Raw genomic sequence first — 13,658 nt, forward strand, 5'->3', positions numbered from 1 at the left:
CACACACATTCTTTCACCATGGCCACATGTACGCTGAACACTGCCTTCCCGGTTGAGGTTAGGTGGCGGAGCAATTTTCACGATAGACTCGGCCGACAAGCGGACTCGCCCCACACGTGATAGCAGCCGTTCGGCATAAGCCCACAGGTCCAAAATGGTTGCACACTGCACGAGTGCGTGCAGAACGGTTTCGTCGCTCTGACCTCATCACAGGCAAGTCGATCCGGTGTGTCTCGAACCGTGCCTGTAGAGCTTATCACGAACGGGCAATGCTTCTCGATAGATAGATAGATAGATAGATAGATAGATAGATAGATAGATAGATAGATAGATAGATAGATAGATAGATAGACAGACAGACAGACAGACAGATAGTTTATACATACATATATGCACAGCATTACGTAAATTTCTGGATCTAAATATACGTTATTGCACTTTTGTATATTTATCAACTGTTAAGTAAAATATTAACTATTTTTGGTAAAAGATGAAACCATATCTGGTTGTCGATGAATGATTTACTCGATAACAGTATGCTTACAGCCGTACACCTGATATTTTCAAACAGGAAATATATGAACTAGAGAAAAACTAACGAGATATATCCATCATCTCTTAAAAAGATATCATTTCTCTCTCTCTTTTTCTCTCTCTTTCTTTCTCTCTCTCTCTCTCTCATATTCACACTGACACACTCACAGGCACGCATACACACATATAGACACACATAAGCACATTCAGTATGACATAAATACGGTTTCCTTTATCTTCCTTTCTACGAAGAGAGTAACGGTTTGCATTCACATCTTTAAAGATCCTCAGCGTGTGGTTTTACAAACTTAAACTCATCTTAAATTCCTTAATGTATCTTGTGCTGTGCATTATATATATATATATAATATATATATATATATATATATATATGTGTGTGTGTGTGTGTTGTGTGTGTGTGTGTGTGTGTGTGTGTATGTATGTAGTATGTATGTATACGGAAAAATTCAAGGAAGAAAATGCTAAAATAATTTTATAAAAAACATTTCAGTACCGGTTTCGGTCATTGAGTCTTTTTCAACTGTAAGTATGGAAAATAATTAAATTTTGGAAAAATTAAATGCAAAGTTTTTAAAAAGAATATTTGCATAGTATTCAAATACAAGAGGCATTTTCCTTATTTCTGCCTTCTCTGTCTCTCTTGTTTACTCTTGTAGGTTCGAGGTCGTTGTGAATTCTTGGCAGAGAAGAAGAAGAAGAAGAAGAAGAAGAAGAAGAAGAAGAAGAAGAAGAAGAAGAAGAAGAAGAAGAAGAAGAAGAAGAAGAAGAAGAAGAAGAAGAAAAGAATGTCGGAGTGATATGATAGTAGTAGGATCTTAAATGGTGAAGTGCCCTGAAACTGAATTGTTGTAGAAGGTAGTAGTGACCGAATTCTTGGATACTTGGAATTTTGTTATTGGTGCAGAATTCACAACGACCTTGAGCCCACAAGAGTAAACAAGAGAGAAACAAGGAAAATGCCCCTTGTATTTGAATACTATGCAAATATTCTTTTAAAACACTTTGCATTTACTTTTTCCAAAATTTTATTATTTTCCATACTTACAGTTGAAAAAGTCTCAATGACTGAAACCGGTACTGAAATGTTTTTATAAAATCATTTTAGCATTTTTGACGTCTGAACAGGTGCACAGTGTACCACGTGTCAGGTGTCGAAGTGATCGCCGAACAACGTGAGATGAAGTGTTTTACTCAAGAACACAACGCACAAAGCACAAAGCATGCACATAACCATTTCATTTTCTACCTGAGGAAGGACTGACGTCTGAAATAGTAAGCAAGTCCCTTTTCCTTCTAAGCGCTAAACACCCGGTCTAGGAATTGAAATCATGATCACTTGATCGTGAGTGCAACACCCTAACCACACAGCCATGCGCCCTCACACACACGTAGCCACATGTGAATCGTTGGCGATTTTCTTCCTCCGCCTTTCTTTCTATTGGACTTTCCTCTGTTTCTGAAGAAGAGCGTTGCTCGAAACGTTAAACCTTCTTTCTTTCCTTCACTAATCGTCTGCTAATACTTTACATGTACGACGTCCTCTCGTTGTTGTTTTTTGTGTTTGTTGTTCTTCTATTTTGAGATTTACTATATATATGTATATATATATATATATATATAAATAGATGAGTGTATTTTTACCTTGTTAACAATTAACACGGAAAAATAAATAAATAGTTACCAGGGCAGCAAAAATCTCACAAGTAAAGGTGTTGTAACTTCTTGTTTATAAAGGTAGAAACTTCGTGTTTACGTTGAATATTTTGAATAATATGAATAAAAAATGGAGTTAACGCAGGTGTAATAAAATATTTTTACTTTCGATACATGTTTCGAAAATTCCACTGATACTATTCAAAAGAATAAATCGTATAAACAATGCAATCTTCTCCTCAGTTTATTGTATCTGAAGTCAATTCCAATAGAATTAAGTTTATGTCAAGTAACTCTAAGATTAAAAATTCTATATACCAGTGTATAATCAGTACTCGTAATAAAGTACGATTTTACATTGGAAGCACATCGTTAGAGTTATCTAAAAGAATTTCTATCCATTACTCAACATTTAGGGATAGAAATAAACGGAATAGTACCGGTCTCAGCAAACTGATTTGGGATTTAAAAGACCACAATGAGCAATTTCATTTGGAATGGTTGATCCTCTCAATTTCGATACCATATGACAAAGGCAAGAAACTCTGTCTTCTCTGCAATTCTGAGCTATTTTTCATTATTTTTTCTAAAAATACTCTAGTAAACACGGTTATAGAACGAGCATACAGATGTAAGCATTGGCAAAAACATACTTTTAGTGCATATAAATAGTATCTATCATTATATATAGTTTAGACTTTAATTTCCTTTATATTTAACATTCACTATTAATATCCCTACTCTTTCTGTTAGCTACTTATGACGTTATATCATATAACGTTTTTTTAAACAATATTAATAGCGTTCTGTCTATCGCTATACGAATCCATCATTTTTTGCTAAAATGTCTTATTGACGAGTTTCGTTTTTTTCACTTTCCTGAGAAGATTACATTGTTTATACCATTTATTCTTTTGAATAGTATCAGTGGAATTTTCGAAACATGTGTCGAAAGTAAAAATATTTGATTACACCTGCGTTAACTCCATTTTATATATATATATATATATATATATATATATATATATATATATATATATATTGCAAATTTAAAAACACTTAAAATACATCAAACATTAAGGAAAGTACAAAGTACGATGATAAGGTGTTAGTTTAACGCTTAAAAAGAGAATGGAGTAGCTTACTGTTTCAGACCGTCTGCCTTTCCTCAGGTAGAAAATGAAATGCTTATGTGCACGCTTTGTGGTCGGTGTATATGTGTGTAGATATGTGTAAGTGTGAAAACTTACGCGTGTTTGGTGTGTCTTGTGTAATCATGTATGTAAGGCTGTGCGAGTGTGTGTATACGCGTGTATAAATAAATGTAACGACGTTGTTGTAGGATGTTATATGGAGGCTGGAAGTTTGTACAATATTTGTGTGTGTGTGTGTGTGTGTGTGTATAATTAGAAATCATGGTGTAACGGAAGTGCAGGATTGTTGCCCAGAGTTAATGGGCGTGCTTATACTGGAAAAGCCGGCATAAAAGTTTATTTTTGTGTACAGATGCGCGCATGTACAAAAAGAAAGGGTAGAAAAACAGGAGAAATAATAGGAGGAAAAATCGCGGCCGTAAACGTGAAATATACTACGAACGAAAGTGTTTATAGGCCGAAACAGCATGCGAGCTGGAGTGATAAAAAAACGGTTGACTCCAGAAAAGGTAAACACAATTGTGCTTTTTTTTTCTATTTGACAGCTTCAACAAAAGAAGTAGCTGAATAATGTATGCGTGTATTTGTGTGTCGGCAGTGGTAAGTAGAGAGTGGAAAGAAGTAAGTGAATCAACGGGGAAATCTAATTACTTTTTATATCGAAGAGTAAATTTGAGTGTATGTGCGTGTGTGTGTTTGTGCGGGTGTCAAAGTGCGAGACATGGCCAGTGAATGGAGGTGTGTATAAGTGACAGGCGTGTCTCTGTGTGTAAAGTAAGAACAGAACTGGTCTGTGAAGGGAGGTTCCTGAGTATGTAGAGTGTGAGTGTGTGTTCATGTTGAGTGTGATTGCGTGGAGTAGATGTGGAGTGAGAAGTAGGGGTGTGATAAGAGACGTATGAAAGAGGAAGGGAGGAGAGTAAAAAGGCGCTGGTGTGTATTTATTGAACGGATTGTAAGGATACCAGTGTGGAAGTTAAGGCTAGATAAATTGAAGGTAAGAATTTAATTAAAATCTTGCAACTTTATTGAAATAAAGAGAGTTCTGGAAGCGAGAAATTAAAAATATGTCGTGGATGTCTAACTGAAGACCGAGATGAGTTGGGTTGAGTGACCGATGGGGCGGAAATGTCGAGCACAGATGAGCTTTTGTCAAGTCAGATATCTGTGAGGTGCTCTGTAAACTTGTCGGGCAGTTGGCAGCCAATATCCTCGTTATAATTTGAATCGCGCATGAAACTCGCGGAAATATAGATAAGAGAGGTAGGATGCAATGGAAAGAGACCCTAATGTAGAAGGTACGCTGGTTTGTCCGGTGAGAGCACCGCTATTTCCATTGGGATTGCCAAATCACAAGACTTCAGCCTTTCATTGCGTTGTCAATTTCAAACGCTGGAGGAATCGCAGCTATTTCTAACTTCGGGTGACTGCCATCGACAAGGCCTAAGAAGGTAGTCCAGGCGGCGATTGCAAACGATTATCTCCCGCAAGCATCATAAACACGAGTGCTTGTATGCATCACAAGTCCATACGAGACGTTTTCTCATGGTAATTATCACAGTATTCACTTATAAGTGGCGGATGACTATTATCTTTTGGTATTAATTCTGTCGCTATTAATTATTTACTTCTGTGGCTATTCATTATTTAGAATAAAATTTTTCGTACACGCATTGTGCGCAAGATGTGTACTGTTGCTTTCAACAGGAATAGTGAGAAAAGAAACTGAAGCATGGTTTATATGTGTGTTTATATATTTATATGTGTGTATATATATGTATGCAAGCACAAACTTTATAATTGAAAGATTGATGGAAAAAAAATTGGTGTGGGTGTATGTGAATCCACGGGCACACACATACACACATTGACGCACGCCTGCAATACAGCCAACCTCATATGCATGTATGTATGTATGTATGTATGTATGTATGTATGTATGTATGTATGTATTATGTATGTGTGTGTGTGTATGTGTGTGTGTGTATGTGTGTGTATGTATGTATGTGTGTATGTGTGTAAGTGTGTGTGTGTGTATATGTATGTATGTATGTATGTATGTATGTATGTATGTGTGTGTGTATGTATGTGTATGTATGTATGTGTACATGCGTGTATGTGTGTATGTGTGTATGTATGTATGTATCTATGTATGTATGTATGTGTGTATGTATGTATGTATCTATGTATGTATGTATGTGTGTATGTATGTGCGTGTGTGTATGTGTATGTGTGTATGTAAGTATGTGTGTATGTATGTGTGTATGTATGTATGTATGTGTGTGTATGTGTGTATGTGTGTGTGTATGTGTGTGTGTGTGTGTATGTATGTATGTATGAATGTACGTATGTATGTGTGTGTACGTATGTATGTGTGTGTACGTATGTATGTGTGTGTGTGAATGTATGCGTGTGTGTGAGATTTTTTCTGGAGTTGTGTGGGCGTAATGTACATGCGCGTGTATGTGTGTGTGTGTCTCTGCTAGGTGTTTATAAGAGTGTGCGTATCTGTATGAGTATTGTTTGCTGGTGTGTGTGCACGGGCATGTGTGTGTGTGTGCACGGGCATGTGTGTGTGTGTGCACGGGCATGTGTGCGCGTAGGAGTGTGTGGGGGTGGGGGTGTATAGGTGTGGAAGTATGTGTGCGTACAAGTGCATGTAGGTTGTATGTGTGTGGTGAGTTGGAAGTAGGTGTGTTCGTGGATACGTGAGTATGTGTGTGTGTGTAACTGTATAAGGACAAAATATAAAAAAAAAAGTTGCTAGTGGGGGAGAGGTGGAGCGCAGCCACTAAGAGGGGGCGGCTGTGTTGAGTCCGTGTGGGGTATTGGTCTGTAGAGTGAAAATGAAACGTTGCTCCAAGTGAAGCCTTGATTGTGGAGGACCGTTGTGTGGGGCGAGACCAAACACAGAGATGTCCTCGGGGGAATGGCTGGCCGAGCGGAAGTGACGTGCGACGGGAGAATTGGACCGTAGACGAACATCCCTTAGATGTTCGGCGAATCGGTCTGACAACCGGCGTCCCGTCTGTCCTATATACAGCATTCCGCAGAGGTTGCATTTAATGTAGCATATGAGACCAGACGAAGTACACGTAAAAGAATGTCTGATACGTACAGTTCGCTGGTTGGAACCGGTGACAGCAGTGGTGTTGGTGATGAAGGGGCAGGTGTTGCAGCGGGATCTGGAGCACGGGAAGGATCCGTGTGGGGTTGAAGGGGAAGAAGAGAGGGTGCTACGGACCAGGAGGTCGCGTAGATTCCGGGTTCGTTTGAAGGAGGACAGGGGTGGGTTGGGGAAAATGGGGTGGGTTGGGGAAAATGGAGCGGGTTGTGGGATCGAGCTGGAGACGACGGAAGGCACGTAGTATCTTCCGACGAAGGGGTAGAGTAGAGGGGTGGAAAAGGAGGGGAAACGGGGTGCGGTTGGGGGTGGGTGACAGGAAGGAGAAAGGGCGGTGGTGCGGTCGATGCGACGAGCGCGGGCGAGGGCGTTGAAGACCAGGGTAAGTGGGTATCCTCGATGCCTACCTAGGGTAGGTGGGTATCCTCGATGGCAGGTATTGAGACTGGGTCCCAAAATCCTGGTCGCGGCTGCACAAGCGTCGGAGGCGGAGGAACTGGGAGTAGGGGATGGCCCGTTTGGTGTGGAAGGGATGGGAGGAGGAGAAGTTGAGATACAGGTGGGAATCCGTGGGTTTGAAGAAGGCGGAGGTGGTGAGAGAGTGGGAGGGGTGGTCGATGCTGAGAGAGATATCAAGAAAGTTAACAGAAGTATTGGAGATGGTGGAAGTGAATTGTAAAGAGGGGTGGAAGTTAGAGAGGAAAGAGATGAAGTGGAAGAGTTGTTCGCGGGAAAGGGAGGTGGCGCCTATGCAGTCGTCTATGTAGCGACCGTATAGTTCTGGGGTCGGCCCGGAGAATTGGGAGAATACTTGGGCCTCAATGTAGCCAACAAAGAGTTTGGCGAAATTGGGGCCCATTCTCGTTCCTATCGCGACCCCAGACACCTATTGGTACGTTTCCCCGGCGCTCGTGAAACAGTTGAGGGTGAGGAGAACATTTTGTAAACAAACGTATAAGCGCCGAAGATAGAGGAATTCTCGAACGCAGGATGGCTAAGAAGACAACTTAGAAAATCGCGTAAAAATCCTTTAGAAGACAGGGGAAAGAAGCCAGCAAGTGTCTACAGTGAATCGGACCCTGTACCTCTCAAATTCCGGCTCAGTGGTCTGACGTTTAGACACACACAAACACAGAGACACACACACGCACACACACACACACACACACACACACAGACACACACAGACACACACAGACACACACACACACACACACATACACACACACAGACGACAGAAATAGATACCCCATAAAGCATTGTTTTATGCTTATTTTCACTTGAAAATGTTTACATTTTTTTTAATTGACATTTTTATGTTTCGGGTTCTGTATGTGACAGTTTAATCATGCCACGGACAAAAGAAACCTTGGAACTGCCGAAATTTGAAACAGGTCATATTGTGGGTCAATCGGAAGGTGGAGCGTAAAATCGCAGCAAACCTTTGGGTCCCGCTTTCTACAGTTAATAAGGTGGTTGTGCAATTCACCAGAGAGGGGAAGGAGTTCACATTACCTTGTCCAGATCGACCAGAGCTATTTGACAGGGCCCTTTGCTTTTTTAAGTGAAGTGTGGATGATAATTCTCATTGAAAGACCTCTGATATAGCATAAAAAGTTAATGTCAGTCTCAGAAGAGCTGTCAGGTATCTCCACAAACTTGGCTACTATAGCAGAGCAGCAAGAAAGAAACCATTTCTTGAACCATCCAATATCAAGTGGAAAACGGATTGGGCCAATGAGATGATGGAGTGGCCGCAAGCATTTTGGGACACTATCATATTCTCTGATGAGTCCAGATTTGCTGTATTTTCTGACAGAGATCGAGTGTTGGTCTGGAGACTCTGTGATCAAGAATTTGACATGAAAAGACTGCTGCCAACGATAAAACAAGTCGGCTATATTGTGATGGTCTGGGGAGCAATGGAAAACCAGAGCTGGTGGGGTGTGACGGAAGCATAAACTCAGATAAATATGTGTCCATATTTCAGAAAGGGCTTCTTCCAGACTCCTCCAATGGTTAAAATGATTAAAGAGGACTTTTTATTTAGGGAAGATAGGGCTCCTTCTCACACAGCTAAGAAGACCCAAGATTGGTTGGAAAAGAACGGCATGAAAAAACTTCCACGGCCAAGATATGAACACCAGATATTGAACACCTATGGGGCATAATGGACAGGACACTTACGTAAAAAGGATAAAAATGCTTCCTCAAAGCCAGATCTTTTGAGATTACTGCATGAAACTTGGTAAGAAATTTCCCAAGAGAATATTCGTCATCTGATCAGTAGCATGCCTTAAAGGATCCTTGCATTGAAAAATGCAAAGGGCATGTCTGCTAAATACTAGATATTCACATTATAATAATTAATGATTTAAATGTATAATTTCAGATTTTGTATAAATTTTAATGATTATAAGGGTGTCGGTTTAATTCTGTTATGTCTGTGTATATATCTATAACTATCTATCTATCTATCTATCTATCTATCTATCTATCTATCTATCTATCTATCTATCTAATATATATATATAATATATATATATATATATATATATATATATATATATATATATATTTATATATAGAAAGATAGATAGATAGATAGATAGATAGATAGATAGATAGATAGATAGATAGATAGATAGATAGATAGACAGACGGATGGATAGATAGATAGATACATACATACATACATACATGCATGCATACATACATACATACATACATACATACATACATACATACATTCATACATACATAAATACATACATACAAACATACGTACGTACGTACATACATACTTGATTGTTCTGCAAATAGCGTCAATTTATTGCCGTGATTTATGAGACTATTTAATTTCCTCTAATTTTTTAGGCTTAGTTACACACCACACACACACACACACACACACACACACACATATCTGTACATATGTATACTATATTTCGTATTAATTGCCAATTTAAAATTGTAGTTTATGACTAGTTAATTTTTATCCGTCTGTCGGTTTCAATTATATTTTCTTATATTTTCTCTTTTCATTATACAACTGCATATACATATCATATTAGATACACACACACACACACACACACATACATGTACATTCACACGTACGTAGACACAAACATATATACGTACATATCTACATTTATATGGGTGTTTATATGTATGTATGCACATGGATATGCATGTGTTTGTACACAAACACACCCAAACACACACACAGACACAGACACAGACACACACACAGACACAGACACACACACATATATATATATAATATGCTTGTTTTTCTATTTTTAATTATCTGAAACCTTCCTGTTGAGAAGGAGCAAGTTTCTCACAAAGATGCAAAGCTACATCGTTGGAACGTACATAACAAAAACATATTCACATTTTGAACTTGAGAAAAGTCTTGCATATTTTTACTATTCCGCTTACAGATTGTATTTGTGCGTGTTAACTGGTTGATTTCGTTTTCTGAAACCCCAAGCATACTTTTATGTGTTTACATATGTATGTATGTATTTATGTATGTATGTATGTATGTATGTATGTTTGTATGTATGTATGTATGTATGTATGTATGTATGTATGTATGTATGTATGTATGTATGCTTGTATTTGTGTGTGCATGTGTGTGTGTATGGATGGATCGATGAATGGATGTTATTAAGTCGATGGACAAAATGTCTGCTGGAATTCTGTTATGACTCCTTGCGTTTTGACTTCAAATCCCACTGAAATCAACTGAACCATTTGTTCGATTTCATAATATAAAGTGCCAATCAAGTATTGAGGACAATGTTGTCGACCTATCTCCGTACTGAAAAATACTGGCCCTGTGCCTAAATTAGAAACTATTATCATTTGACCTGGTTATTTCACATGGATCGTGGCTGTACCGTTTGGAGATAAACTCGACAAGCATGGAAGTGCTACCAGCAAGATTGTCCGAGAGGCGCGCAGAGCGACAAAAAACGTTCTGCGCTTATTCGTCCTGTACCCGAGTACGCTAAACTTTATTTCAATATCCCTACAACACACTTTTACTATATTAACAAGTGAATTGATTTCTTTTTCAGACTTTGCAAATATCTTCAGGTCTTCTATGAAGAATACAAGATTTAGAAAAGGTGCAATTGTTGGAAGTTTGTAGTCCTTGGTGAATTTTCTTGATGAATGTTAGCGTGATAACAAATAACAAGAAGAATGAATCACCTCTTTTAACGGCTGCAGAAGCTAATGATTTCATGTCTACCGTCAAGTTCGTTTTCAACGACATCGTACTACCTCAGAGGATGTTAATGCAGTTTCTAGCTATGTCTAGATGATTCCACACTCCGAGAAAGGATATATTACCGTAAGTCTTTCTAAAGTCGACCCATTCCATGCACAAATGCGTCTGTTGTCGCCTGTAGTTCTGCGTTACCATTTTGGCAATGATCAGATAGTCTCTGGTGCCTGTTAAGTGTTACTTGCACTTCTTTGATTTGAATGAAATAATTGTATATGAAAAATTAATGTGAGTAACTTCCATAACAGATTGAAGCAGGTGATTCAATCATCATCATCATCATCATCGTTGTCGTCGTCATCATCATCGTCGTCATCGTCATCATCATCATCATCATCATCATCATCATCATCATCATCATCATCATCATCATCATTATTATTATTATTATTATTCAGTAGTCTTAGTTTTTATCACGTGCTTTCATTGCATCACCGAGCACAGCTCTGTGTGCCTTGGGTATGTGCTGTGGTTTATTGTAATGCTCTTATTTTTACTGTATTGAAAGTGCTTTACGAAGGATGTGTGCGGTGCCTAGTAGTGCAATTTTCTGTATGTTATATATATTTGTTAGTCTTGGTGTTTTTGTTAAGTCTTTGTCTGAATATTTTTTTATCACACCTAATGCGACTACTACGATAGGAATTGTTTCTGTCTTTAGACTCCATATTCCAGTTACCTCTATTTCCTGGTTTTTGTATTTTGAAAGTTTTTCCGTTTCTTTTAAAGAAACATTGTCATCTGTTGGTATTGACACATCGATTAGAAAGCATTTCTTTTCTTGGTGATCTCTGATAGCTATATCCGGCATATTGGCCATAATTTCTCTATATGCGTGTATTGGCATATATCAGAGCCTGGTTGCTTTCTCATTTCTGTGCCCTTTTCCGGCATGTCCCTCTACCATCTTTGTTCTGTTGCTATTCCATAGTGTTGACATAGCTTCCAGTGTATATAGGTTCCAACTCTGTCGTGTCAGTGAATATATTCCTTCTTAGGCAGGACTGAACAGCCGGAGACAATATAATTTATTGTTTTTTCTTCTCCACATATTTTGCAATTACTTACATTTCTTTTCATTACACGTTTTTAGTAATTTCTGGTGGGAAGTCTTTGGTCTTGTGCTTCAATTAAAAATCCTTCAGTTTCTGCTTTGAATCCTGAGTTGGGATTTTGCTTTGTCTATTTATTTGCCTGGAAGAGGCTTTCCTTACCGTGGTTTTATCATGATCCGTTGCTGTTTCAGTTTTAGTTTGCATTTCAGTTGTTTTACAGCTTTTGTTGTTTCTTCTTTTTCTTCATAGTTGTTAGGTATTATGACTTCTTTTTTTGTATTTCTCAGCTTCCTTAAAGACTGAAAGCAGTTTTTTTTTTGTTCGTGTTTTGTGGCTATTTGTACTAGTTTTCCTTGCATCTGAAGTAGGTATTTCTGTAGTCCTATGGTAGATATTTTGTAATAGTTTTCTAGCAGTATAAGGCCTCTACTACTTTCGATACGTTGTATACATAACATTTCTATGTCAGATTTTGGGTGGTGCATCCTAAATCCTGTTGTTATTTTTTCTTGTTTTCCTGTCTATTTTGATTAGTTCATTTAGAGTCCAGTTAAGAATATTGTAGCTGTAACTTATAACTGGGACGGCTAGAGTGTTGTTACCTATTATCTTGTTTTCCGCATTGAGCGTTGTGTTTAGTATTAATCTAACTCCACTATAGTATTTTTTCTTATCTTCGCTTTCATGTGTGTGTGTTGTATCGTTTCTAGTTTATTGATTTCTAAGTATTTCTGTGTCTGGCTTTGGTCTAATTCTCTTATTTTATTTGCTTTATCTAGTGTAATGTTGCTACCCTTAACTAGCATTCCACTTTCAAAGATTGTTTTGACACAATTTCCTAAGCCAAATTTCATATGTATTTCTTTGGTAAATCTATGTACTGTCTATAGTAATGTTTATAGCAGTTTATCATTTATAGCGTACTGTTTTAGATCATCGATATATAAGAGGTGGTTGATTGTTTTGCCGCAACAGTTGTATCCAGATCCAGTCCTGATTAGCATGTCAAATAAAGGTGTCAGTGTAAAGTAGAAAAAGAGTGGAGAGAGTGTGTCTCTCTCGAATATTCCTCTTCTAATGGGGATGGCATTGGTTTTTATGAATCCCTGTTTTGTCTGGAACTGTAACACTGTCTGCCATTTATTCATGGACTGTTTCATATATTTTATGATTATTGGTGCTACTTTGTTCATAGCTAGTGTTTCTAGGATCCATGTATGGGGAATACTGTCAAAAGCTTTTCGGTAATCGATCCAGGTCATACTTAGACCCTTCTTTTTTCTGCGGTTGTCTTCAGTCACGACTTTATTAATCAGTAGCTGACCTTTACAGCCGTAGGATCCTTTGCTGTATCAAGAAATGCTCAATCTGGAAGCAGAGTGTTTTCTTCCAGATGCTTGCTCATTCTCTGCGATATTATTACAATAAAGGCTTTGTAAATTGTAGCGAGATAAGTTATCGGTCTGTAATTTTGTGGGTTCCCCGTTTCAGTGGATTTGGGATTTAAGATAGTTTTCCCTTCCGTGAGCCATGCAGGCATTGTCTCTGGCTCTGCTAGCATTTCTTTAAATTTTTCAGCCAACTTTTTATGTATTCGTTTTACGTATTTTGACCTGAAGTTGGCGATCTTGTCGTGCCCGGGTGGCTTCCAATTGTTTAGTTTTTACAGTGCCTGGTAGACCTCTTCAGTTCTTACAGGGGTCCAGATTTCTTCAGGTTCTGTGTTCGTTGTTTTGATAGACGTTTTCTGAGGTTGTTCCTTCGCCAACCACTTTTCTTTCCAAAATTCTTCCACTTCTTCTGCTGTTGGTGCT

At 38.3% G+C, this 13,658-nt stretch overlaps 1 protein-coding gene and 1 long non-coding RNA gene across 2 annotated transcripts in view; one reads left to right on the forward strand and one right to left on the reverse strand.

Moving 5' to 3' along the window:
• Positions 1–13,658, reverse strand: part of LOC115214538 — an 88,054-nt gene that overhangs the window by 3,414 nt on the left and 70,982 nt on the right. The gene's annotated exons all lie outside the window — the stretch shown is intronic.
• Positions 9,378–13,658, forward strand: part of LOC118764278 — an 11,582-nt gene continuing 7,301 nt past the window's right edge. The window contains exon 1 of the long non-coding RNA XR_005000077.1: positions 9,378–9,422. This is a non-coding gene — a long non-coding RNA (uncharacterized LOC118764278). The remainder of the gene's footprint in view (positions 9,423–13,658) is intronic.

Source organism: Octopus sinensis, linkage group LG7 (assembly GCF_006345805.1).
Source record: "Octopus sinensis linkage group LG7, ASM634580v1, whole genome shotgun sequence".
Taxonomy (NCBI): domain Eukaryota; kingdom Metazoa; phylum Mollusca; class Cephalopoda; order Octopoda; family Octopodidae; genus Octopus; species Octopus sinensis.